This window comes from Eulemur rufifrons, chromosome 1, assembly GCF_041146395.1.
Source record: "Eulemur rufifrons isolate Redbay chromosome 1, OSU_ERuf_1, whole genome shotgun sequence".
In the NCBI taxonomy this organism is placed as follows: domain Eukaryota; kingdom Metazoa; phylum Chordata; class Mammalia; order Primates; family Lemuridae; genus Eulemur; species Eulemur rufifrons.
Window position 1 is genome coordinate 2,492,368 of NC_090983.1, and position 12,202 is coordinate 2,504,569.

The window sequence follows — 12,202 nt, forward strand, 5'->3', positions numbered from 1 at the left end:
TACTTAAAACCACTGAATTGTACACTTAAAAATGGTTACGTTGGTAAATTTTATGTTATATGCATTTTACCACAATAAAAAATAGATAATGACATGTCAGAATGCTATTATATCTGTAATGTCAATAAAGTGATAAATTGTGAAAAAAAATTATATGGCCCTTATATGAAAACGACCATGTGTGAGGCCATGAATGGAGCCTCCACACAGCTCAAAGGCTTGGCATTAGGCAGTCACACTTTCTCACCCAATGCTATCAATAGGAAATCAACAGTAAAAAGATAACCCAGGATGAAAGAAAAACCATATTTGGCAATGTGCCAAAAAAAAAATCATTATGAAGATGAGAAAATATTTGTAACTGAACCAGAATAAGGTACCCATTTAATGCAACAGTATGCAACTGCTAAAATTATAGTTAAGAGAACACCAGTTAGCAACATGGGGAAAATGTAGTGCATTGTTTACTGAAAATAAAAACTCGACATTATGTAACAATGTAAGCAGCATAATCCCAATGGTGTGAACATGTGTGCTTATGTGCCTGTGTTGTATAACAACAACAAGAAAAAAAATAGATGAGGTTGTTTAAAAAAAGAAAAAAAGGATGAGAAAACAGATACATACCAGCAACTAGCATATAAATTGTGGTTTATTTTGGAAGGTAGGATTTACAAGTGATGTTTATTTCTTTCTTTGTGCTGTTTTCAAATGAATTGATACTAAATAATCAGAAGGCTACAACAGTATAACTAAGATAAAAGCAGCAGAGGATTGGGAAGCACAAGCCCTTGGCGCCCACCTTTTAGTGCACTCCGTGCTGCTGCAGGCCTGACGCCCATAACGTGCACACAGTCAACCAAAGGACATTCAGTGGCCAGGGACGGACACCAGAGACCTCACCCTGCCTTCCAGGTGAGGGATGCCACCTGGCAGGACCCTGGGTAGGGGTGCCTGGAATCTGTCCCTGGATTCGCTGAGGCCAGTTCTGATTTGTCTTCAGCACCTCCCCCTACTTGCCTGCTCCCTTCCCCTACACCCGCCAAGTCCTTAGGTGCTTTCTTGTTCTGGATCTCCCGGCTGATGGTGGGGGGCCCCTGAGGGCACCTCCAGTACCCAATACCCTGGAGCCCACTGAACCGAGGGGAGGAAGGCCACATTCAAAGCCCCTAATGGTCCGTTCACAAAAACAGAGGCTGAAGGAGTTGTAACCTCAGAAGGCTGTTTGAAGGGAAGCATGACAGGTGTAGTCATTTGGAAAGCATCCAACACACCTTCCTTCCTCACCCCCAGCCCAGCTCCCCCAGATCCAGGAAGCCAGCCCTTTACAGGGGGTTGGGGACTCTGGAGAAACGTAACTTGAAGAACCTGTTATGGAAGGAGATGATCTTGAAGCGAGGGCAAACCCCCAGTGACCCAGAGGGGATTTTCAGGGGCTGCTCTGGAGTGGGAGGAGCTTCTATTTTTCCAGGAGCTGAGCTCCTCTGCCTCCCGCAGGGTTGAGGGCTAGAGTTTTAAGGGGTTCTCCTGCCCCCAGATCCCCAGTCAAAACAGAGAGGACCAAAACCAGAGACAGTTTCCTCCCTTGCCCAGAGGAGAATTAGAAATACTAATAGGAATATAATAAATACATTTTAAAACACTACTGATATATTTTCTCCCATTTGGTAAGTTGTCTATTTGCTCTATTGATTGTTTCCTTGGCTGTGCAGAAGCTTTTTAATTTAATCAAGTCCCATTTATTTATTTTTGTTTTTGCTGTGATTGCCCTTGGGGTCTTCTTCATAAATTGTTTGCCCAGGCTGATATCTAGAAGAGTTTTTCCACATTTTCTTCTAGAATTCTTATGGCTTCATGTCTTATATTTAAGTCTGTTAACCATCTTGAATTAATTTTTGTGAGTGGTGAGAGATATGGATCCTGTTTCAATCTTCTACATGTGGCTATCAAATTTTCCCAGCACCATTTACTGACTATGTATTCTTTTCCCCAGTGTATATTACTGTCCACTTTGTCAAAGATCAGATGGCAAAATGTGGACGGTTTTATATCTGGGTTCTCCATTCTGTTCCATTGGTCTATGTCTCTATTTTTCTGTCAGTACTATGCTGTTTTGGTTACTATAGACTTGTAGTATAGCTTAAAATCTGGTAAATTGATGCCTCCAAATTTGTTCCTTTTGCTTAAAGTTGCTTTGGCTATTCAGGCTCTTTTCTAGTTCCAAACAAAACATAGAATTATTTTTTCTAGATCTGTGAAAAATGACACTGGTATTTTGATGGGGATTGTATTGAATCTGTAAATCACTTTGGGCAGTATGGACATTTTAACAATATTGATTCTGCCAATCCATAAGCATGATATGTTTTTCCATTTGTTTACATCATCTGCAATTTGCTTCCTCCCTGATTTGCAGTTCTGTTTGTAGAGATCTTTCACCTCCTTGGTTAAATGTATTTCTAGGTATTTTATTTTCTTTGTAGCTATTATGAAAGGTATTGAGTCTTTGATTTGATTCTCAGCTTGGCTGTTATTGGTGCCTAGGAATGCCATTGATTTGTGTAGATTGATTTTGTAGCCTGCACTTTGCTAAATTTATTTATCAATTACAGGAGTCTCTGGGTGTAATGTTTGGGGTTTCCTAGATATAAGATCATATCATCAGCAAAGAGTGATAGTTTGACCTCCTCTTTCCTCATTTAGTTACCCTTTCCTTCTCTTGCCTGATTGCTCTGGCTAGGACTTCCAGCATTATGTTGAGCAGAAGTGGTGCTGGTGCGTATCCTTGTCTTGTTCCAGTTCTGAGTGGGAATGCTTTCAACTTTTCTCCATTCTATATGATGTTGGCTGTGGGTTTGCTGTATGTGGCTTTTATAATTTTAAGGTATGTTCCATCTATGCCTATTTTGTTAAGAGTTTTTATCATAAAAGGGTGCTGAATTTTGTCAAATGCTTTTTCTGCATCTATTGAGATGATCATATTATCTTTGTTTTTGCCTCTCTTTATATGGTGAATCACATTTATGGATTTATGTTGAACCATCCTTGCATCCCTGGGATGAAGCCCACTTGGTCATGGTGGATTATTTGTTTGATATGCTGCTGAATTCGGTTGCTAGAATTTTAATGAGGATTCTTGCATCTATATTCATAAACTATATTGGTCTATAGTTTTCTTTTTTTGTTATGTCCTTTCCTGGCTTTGGTATCAAGGTGATACTGGCTTCATAGAATGAGTTGAAGAGGATTCCTTCCTTCTTGATGTTATGAAATAATTTCTGCAGTATGGCTACTAATTCTTCTTTGTAGGTCTCATAAAATTCAGCTATAAACCCATCTGGTCTGGGACTTTTTTTGTTGTTGGAAGATTTTTTATTGCTGCTTCAATTTCATTGCTCATAACTGGTCTGTTCAGGAGTTCTGTTTCTTCCTGACTGAACCTTGGGAGGTGGTGTGTTTCCAGGAATTTGTCCATTTCCTCAAAGTTTTTGAGTTTATGTGCATAGAAATTTTTATAGTATTCACAGATGATATTTTGTATTTCTGTGGTATCAGGTATAATGTTAATATCTCCTTTTTCATTTCTCATTGAGCTTATTTGCATGTTATACATCCAATAAAGGGCTAATAACCAGAATCTACAAAGAACTCAAGCACATCACCAAGAAAAAAGTCAAACAACCCCATTAAAAAGTGGGCAAAAGACATGAACAGAAGCTTTTGAACAAGAGATAGGCTAATGGCCAATAAACATGAAAAAATGCTCAACATCACTAATCAGCAGAGAAATGCAAATCAAAACCACAAGGAGATTTCACCTAACCCCAGTGAGAATGGCTTTTATCAAAAAAGTCCCAGAACAATAGATGCTGGCATGGATGCAGAGAGAAAGAAACACTTATACACTGTTAGTGGGACTGCACACTAGTGCAACCTCCATGGAAAATAGTATGGAGATTCCTTAAATAACTGAAAGTAGACCTACCATTTGATCCAGCAATCCCACTACTGGATATTTACCCAAAGAAAAAAAGTCATTTTATCAAAATGACACTTGCACTAGAATGTTTATTGCAGAACAATTCACAATTGCAAAGATGTGGAATCAACCCAAGTGCCCATCAATTCATGAATAGATTAACAAAATGTGGTATATGTACACAATGGAGTAGTACTCAGCCATAGAAAAAGAATTAATACAACAATCTGGATGGAACTAGAGACCATCCTCCTAAGTGAAGTAGCACAAGAATGGAAAAACAAACACCACATGTACTCACTATTAAATTGGAACTAACCAAATGCACTCACGTGCACAGCTGGATGTAAAACTCAATGGAAATCATACAGGTGGGCAGGGGGAGGAAGGGATGAGTGAAATCGTAACTAATGGGTACAATGCACACTATCTGGGTGATGGGCACACTTATAACTTTGACTCAAGCAGTACAGAAGCAATCCATGTAACTAAAACTTTTGTAGCCCCATAATATTCTGAAAGAAAAAAAGAAACAAAACATTACTGATATAAAGATGTATCGCACACAATTTACAAATGTGGTCATATATTGCCCAATGGTGGGATATGTTCTGAGAAATATGCCATTAGGAGATTTCATGGTTGTGTGAATATCAGAGTGTATATGCACAAGATTAGATGGCACATATTTTTATTTATATACATTTTTTCATATAGAAAACCAAATGTCCCAGCACTATTACTGAATATCAGTCATTTTCCCTACTTGATGTGCGATGCCAATATTGAATGTCATATATCAGGTTTCTATATCCACTCCATTATAATCTTGCAGGACCACCATCATATATGTGGTCCATTGTTGACCAAAATGTTGTTATTTGGTGCATGACTGTAAGAAAAGAGACACTACTCTTTATCATAAATTCCACATGGACAATTGATTCTCACAGAATGGTTTTGTTGATCTTTGCTGCACTTTTATATCTACAGCCAATGTACGGTTGCCAGTGACAAACAAGTATAGTTCTGACATGAATGTTAGTTTTAATATTTTCTTTTCTTTTAACAAATAAGAGTAAAGTGAAACAACAAAGACACATGTAGGAACTTCACTTGTTTGGCAATGATGCGAGTGACTCCTGTGCTGAATGGTATGGTCGTTTCTGAATACTGGAAGAACATTTCCTCAGTTTTTTTGTGCTAGTCACAATGTAAGTGCTCCAGAGACTACACTTTTAAGTTTAATGTGCAGCCCTTTCACTGTGTCCCTTTCACTGCATCACTTTATTAAAATCAGTCATCAAAACAATAAATCAAGCCCTGACTCATTGACCAAGAGTGATTTAACTGAACTTGGAGTGAGGAAGAGACACACAGTGGCCCACCATAGTGCTGCCCACACAGATACAAGATATAAAATGCCTCGGGGCATAAAGTATGGTACAATAATTAAGCAATGCCTTTTCAGTATGTATTACCTGTTTTTTAATATAATGGCTCACAAAATTCCTGGAAGCTTACCCCAGCCCACAAACGCACCGGCACGCTGGCCCTGGTCTCCAGCCCTCGGTGTGTGAGGCAGTGTCTGGGGCAGAGGGTCGGAGGCTGGAGAGCAGAACAGCTAAGCACGCACTGGAGGTGCCCCACCAGCTGGGCCCTGCCAGGCTCAACCTGGGGGACAGTCGGGCAGCCCTTGACACAGCCCAACTCACTGCGGAGACCACTTCACTTTATAAATCATGATCTTTTTCATTCTACTGCTAAGAAGTCCAAATATTTTAACACCACACAGGGATGTTTTGGCAGGTGTAAAAATAGAGAAAACAGAGAAATGGGTGTGCAGTTTTACAGGTAGGGGGAAAGAGCTCTCGTGGAAGAATAAAGGCGTGGTTCACAAGCCCCACGCATGTGGCATGCAGCATCTAAAAGGAGAGCTTCCTCACAGCACCTCGGGCTGCAGGATCCAAGTCAAAGTGATGACAGAAGGTTTTGATTTTGCAACTATTGAACAAGTTTAATGCTTAAAAATCCATGGTTTAAGAGATTTTATTTGAAAGTTCTATTTTTAAAAGCATCCTGGTGTTTGTATTGAAACTGTCCCAAAGACGCTTTCCTTTAGAGCCATAATCCCTAGAAATGGCAACCCCACAGAAGAACGCAAGCTTGCTCCTCTCCCTGGGCGCACGCTGGGTTGGAGAGTACAGTGAGGTCAGCTTCGCGGTGGGTCTAAGCCACACAGGGGACGAGCGTGGGTCCAAGTGACCAGCCAATGCTCAGGGCTGCATTATGACTTTCAGGGCCCCTTCCTCCATAAAAATGTATTAAAAATTCTATTTTACCATTGCATTGATATAAAGACAAATATATTAATATTGTATATTAAAATGCTTACTTTGACCTAAAAATTCACTTTTTTCCCTCTGATTATAAAAGAAATTAAAACATTTTCATGGGCTCTGAAAAGCACTGTGGGTGCTGGCACCACGCCTGCTGGGCTTAACGGGTCGGTTGGCACTGCCGACGCTCCCAGGTTTAGCGCTGGGTGCTGGGGCCGGGATGTGGTCGGGTGCTCAGTGCGGGCAGGGAGGGGTGACCACGTAGCCCGATGGAAGCGTTCAGACCAGGAGCGCCGGATTCTGACCCTTGGGTGTCCTCTCGTACCCACAGCCCTTGCTGTGGCCAAAACAAGTGGTCACATTGACCTGAAATCACTGACTTGCCTTTTCTTAGCTGTGTGTTCATACAGACGACAAATAAGCAAGCAGGAAAACCCCAGGGATGGGCTCAGGAGGATGGGCTCCTCCTGAGCTGCTCCCCCTGACCTGGGGCCAGCCACCTGTTCTGCCCACTCAGCCAGGCCCATTTGTCCCAAAGGACATCATGCCAGGGACTGAGAGCCGGCGGAGGCCTGGAACTTGGTCTCCGGGCCTCGGTTTCCTCATCTGTAGAATGGCTAGCTAAAGGCTGACTCCCAGCCCTGGGCAGGCACATATGGGAAAGTAGGAGCCAAAGGTCTTTGTCAACAACTGCACACCCGGAGGGTTCGCTCATGTCCCTGTAGCTCCAACAAAACAGCAGAGGGACTTTCCTGACAGGGAATTTCAAGCCTGGTGGAGGTGCCAAGCCCTGGAACATCACAGGGCAGCTACTGCCAACACAGGCGGCCAGCACGAGGCACACGATCACAGAGGATGACTTTGCCCAGGGTTTGAATGAAAATTTTGGAAAAGCCCCAACCCTGAAGGGATCTCAAACAGCCTTCTTGAGAGTAGGAAAACTGGCAAATGAGGTTTTGGTGATATCTGTTCTGAAAGAGGCACAGCCCTTTGAAGGCTGCCTGCAATGTGGTCCTTTTCCTCAGGCCATGGTGAAACTCCCAAAGGCGGTTTCTATTCAAGAGAGGCAAACGCTGAGCAGTGGGAGGGGACTCGGGGCTGCGGATGCCTTCGTGGGGGCAGGAATCACAGCCCAGGCTCAGCCTGCCTGGGGTCTCCTGAATATCATGTCTGCTGAGGCCTGGAGCCCAAGTTTTTCCTATATGAGGGGCTGACATATTGGTGCAATGAGCAGATAGTGCAATGAGTGGCGTGGAGATCTGGTCTGCTTGTATGCCTCCTGTAACAGAGAGCTCACCATCCACCTGGGCCATCCACAGAGAAAACATCTTTGAACCACTGTCTGAATGGAGACTTCTTCCTTTACAGAGCCAAAGTCTGTCTCCCTGTGTCTCTCACCCGTGGGTCCTAGGGGCACAGAGAACAGGCTCGACCCCTCCTCCAACCCAGACCTGTTTGAAGATGGGGTCATGAGCCTTTTTCTTCTGTCAGCAAAATATTCCTGCTTTTATTAACAATTTTGAGAAGTAACTTCCAAAATGCTCTCCCAAAATCTCGAACAATGCATACCACTACATCCTCAACCACACCAAGTATTAATCTTTTTAACTTTTGGCAATTGAAAAATGTGTGTCACTGTGATATTAGCCTACATTAGGCGGATCACAAGTAATACCCAACATCTAGAGCACACTGCGTGCCAAGGACTGTCTTTGTACTCTGTACCTAGCGATGCATTTATCTCTGACAACAAGCTGTGAAGTTGGCAGTACGTGGATTAACCCAAATATTATAGATGAGAAAGTGAGGCAAAAAATTTAGGCAACTTGCCCACAGTCAAATAGCTAATAAATGAGGCCTCCAAAGGCCACGGGCACAGCAGTTCTTGTCCTGCTGGGATTCGAACCCAGGTAACTCCCCTGCCAGCCTGGATTCCCAAACTGCTGCCACATTCTCGCCTGATTATAAGGTCAAACATCAGTTTCATATGCTTTCTGATCATTTACCTGTTTACATCTTTCTCCCCTCGTTCAATTGGGCTGTGTTTTTCCTATTAATTAAAAGGTCTATTATGAGTATTAAATTGTCATTAGGGGTATGGCAAATATTGCTCTCAATATGTCATTTTTTACTTTTGCTTGGCTATATGGAAATTTTTAATTTTTTTTTTTTTTTTGAGACAGAGTCTCACTCTGTTGCCCAGGCTAGCGTGAGTGCCGTGGCGTCAGCCTAGCTCACAGCAACCTCAAACTCCTGAGCTCAAGCGATCCTCCTGTCTCAGCCTCCCGAGTAGCTGGGACTACAGGCATGCGCCACCATGCCCGGCTAATTTTTTCTATATATATTTTTAGCTGTCCATATAATTTCTTTCTATTTTTAGTAGAGACGGGGTCTCGCTCTTGCTCAGGCTGGTCTCGAACTCCTGACCTTGAGCGATCCACCCGCCTCGGCCTCCCAGAGTGCTAGGATTACAGGCGTGAGCCACCGCGCCCGGCCGAAATCATACCTTTTTAAGGAAGTTCTTCTTAACCCCAAAATATATTTAGGACTTAATATGTTGTGAGTGCTTTAATCCTATACATTAGGTTGCCTCTCATAAAATAGAACTATTATAAATAATGAATATGTAAAAATAATGTAATAAATATATATTTATAAATATGAAATATATATTTATTAATATTATGCTATTTTCTTCTAGTATTCTCCAATTATTTTCTTCTCATATTCTCATATATTTTAAACTTCAATCTTTTGGACTTTCTTTTACATGTGATATGAGGCAAGAATATAACTTTATTTTTGTCATATAGATAATGTCCTAATACCATTTATGTGGACAACAATCTGAAATACTTCTGCCTTAAAATACCTCATTTATCAGAAGCTAAAATCCCACATTTAGGTGTCTGGTTGGGGGTTCCTTTCCTGTTCCATTACTTATGTTTTCCCACACCAATACCACTTTGTTTTATTACTGTAGCTTTATAGTATATTTTTATATCTGGAAGCACAAGTTAATCCTCTTTTTTCCTAATTTTTCCAAGTAAACTGTAGAATCAGCTTAAATTTCTTCAATAATCTCATTTTTTAATACTGTGTTCAATTTTCAGATTAAGCTGGGGAGACAGGGTCTGGAGTCACCCTGGGGCCCCCATGCCGGTGAAGCCGGGCCACTCTCCGCAGGGGTACCCCGCCCGCTGTCCCTTCCCTGCCCTGAGAGGTTGTCCAGAAGGGTCCCCATGGGCCTGGGGACTCCGTGGAGTCTCGTGTCTTGGGCTGGGCTGCAGGAGGGCCGGGGCTCCTCCAGGCAAGGAGAGCTAAGGGCCCTGAGTGGTTTCACCGCGGCGTGTCCCCACCACCGGGTCCCCACACCAGAATCGGGCACAGGGACCACACGGTCCTCTGGGGCGTGCAGTTCCTTGCCTGAGTATCCCTCACTGTCTCACCCCTGCCTCCTCAGCGGGCCCCGGCATCTCCCTCCACCATGGATCAGCCCTCTGCCCAGGGCCCGGGGAGACTGGCCATGGGTGCCCTCTCCCCAAAGTCACTGGCCCCATCTGTCCCCTCGGTCAGTCTGGCAGGCGGGCAGGCTGCCTCTCTGCCTAGGGGAGCATCGGCAACGGCCTCGCTGGCTTCTCACTGCTCAGGTCAGAGGGATTTTATGCACTTTATGAAAACAAAACAAATGCTTCCCAGAACCGTCGGGCCCCATTAGCTCTAAGGGGTCACAGGCCTGGCTTTGAAACCACAAACTCCTGGCAGGCGCCTCTCTCATCCCAATGCCACTACCGAGGAGGCCCGGGCCCCCCACCCATGGGCCTGAGCTCCCCGCAAGGCCCGGGCCCCCCTACCCATGGGCCTGAGCTCCCCGCAAGGCCCGGGCCCCTACCCAGAGGCCTGAGCTCCCCGCAAGGCCCGGGCCCCCCGCCCGTGGGCCTGAGCTCCCCGCAAGGCCCGGGCCACCCCCCCGTGGGCCTGAGCTCCCCGCAAGGCCCAGGTCCCCCCCCCGTGGGCCTGAGCTCCCCGCAAAGCCCGGCCCCCCCCCCGTGGGCCTGAGCTCCTCGCAAGGCCCGGGCCCCCCACCCATGGGCCTGAGCTCCCCGCAAGGCCTGGGCCCCCCCCACCCGTGGGCCTGAGCTCCCCGCAAGGCCCTGGCCCCCCACCCGTGGGCCTGAGCTCCCCGCAAGGTCTGGACCCCCCCCAACCTGTGGGCCTGAGCTCCCCGCAAGGCCCGGGCCCCCCACCCAGAGGCCTGAGCTCCCCGCAAGGCCCGGGCCCCCCACCCGTGGGCCTGAGCTCCCCGCAAGGCCCCGGCCCCCCACCCGTGGGCCTCAGCTCCCCGCAAGGCCCGGGCCCCCCGCCCAGAGGCCTGAGCTCCCCGCAAGGCCCGGGCCCCCACCCAGAGGCCAGAGGCCAAGGCAGCCGCGCTCTCACGTCCCGCTGTCGCTCCCCAGGTGCGAGGCCCGGCCCGGCCTTCCCCGCGAGGCTTCCCGGACTCACAGGCCAGCTGTCCGGACGTGGAAGATGCGTTTCTGGACCTCACTGTGTCTCCGTGGCACATTTCAATAATCAGCTTCTCTCCCTAGGAGGAGACGTGAGACCCCCGCCAAGGCGGGGACGTGGGCCACCTGCTCCCAAGGATCACGACGAGCAGCCGCACCCCAGGAGCCCCCCGCCGAGGCGGGACACCTGCGAGGCCGGGCATCCACGCCCTGCCCCCACCCGGCGCCCCGGGAGCCGGGACGTCCTAGGCCTTGCTAGGCCTCCGGGGCCTGCGGGAGCCATGACGGCCCCTGTCCGCAGACAGCCGAGGCTCAAAGGAGACACGGGAAGGAGCACCCCAAGTCGCGCAGCCACGCTGGCGGAAAGGACGTGCCGCCCGCAAACCCCGTGCCTTCCCGCACGCCCGAGCAGGCCGGCACCTACCCGCCAGGGTGGGCCTGGCAGGCGAGAGGGAGGCAGCGCCGAAGCAGAAGGCCCGCGGCCGCCCGCCAAGCCCCGGGCCCCGTCACGGGAGGAGGGTCCCGGCTGTGCCCCCGGAGGCCGCGGTGGGAAAGGAGGCCCGGCCGCCGGGCCAGGGCACCCGCGGCCCCTCAGGACGCCAGCGCGCGGGCGGAAGCCATTCTGGTGCGGTCCTCCCGCCAGGGCTGGGCCCGACGCGCCTACGGCCGTCCTCGGGGAGGCGGCAAACAGCGCCGCCGCCCACATGCTGTCTACACCTCCCGGAAGAAACGGAGTTTGGCTGTGGCGCCCGCACTGGCTCCCAGGGTCGCCTCGTGCCCAGAGGGGCTCACCGTCCCTTCGCAGCCGCGCCGCCACTCGGCGCAGGTGTCAAGCTGGCGGCGGGGCCGCGTCAGTCACCGTCCAAACCGGGCGCTTCCGGAAGCCGGCGGGGCTGCTGCTCATCGCTCTGCTGCTGGGAAAGGCACAGCGACACCGGGCCTGGGCGAATCCGGGGGTGACCCCGTGAGGGACGAGCAAGCGCCGGGGAGACACCGGGCAGCCCGCAGAGGAGCACCCGGCGCCTCCAGCAGTGAGCCGACAGTCTGCGGCCAAGTGCCGGCCAAGTACCGGCTTCGACTGCGACTTTCCATGGCCAACTTAAGTGTTTTATGATGATACATCATGGTGATGGCGATTTTAAAAGGCTTTTTCTGAGAATAGAATGGGAAATTTGAGAGTGCAACGAAGAACACACGAATGCCGTGCGTGTGATTTAGGGGTGCGCAGGCCGCACACCGGTGCTGGGCGTGCCGTGCGGCGGCGCGGGAATCTGCCTGTTGGGGCCGCCTCGGGTCTGGGGACAACCACGAATTTTGGTGGCATTTGTTTACAAGGCTGTGAGTCTTCCTGGCTGACTGGAGCACGACCTTCCCGTGAT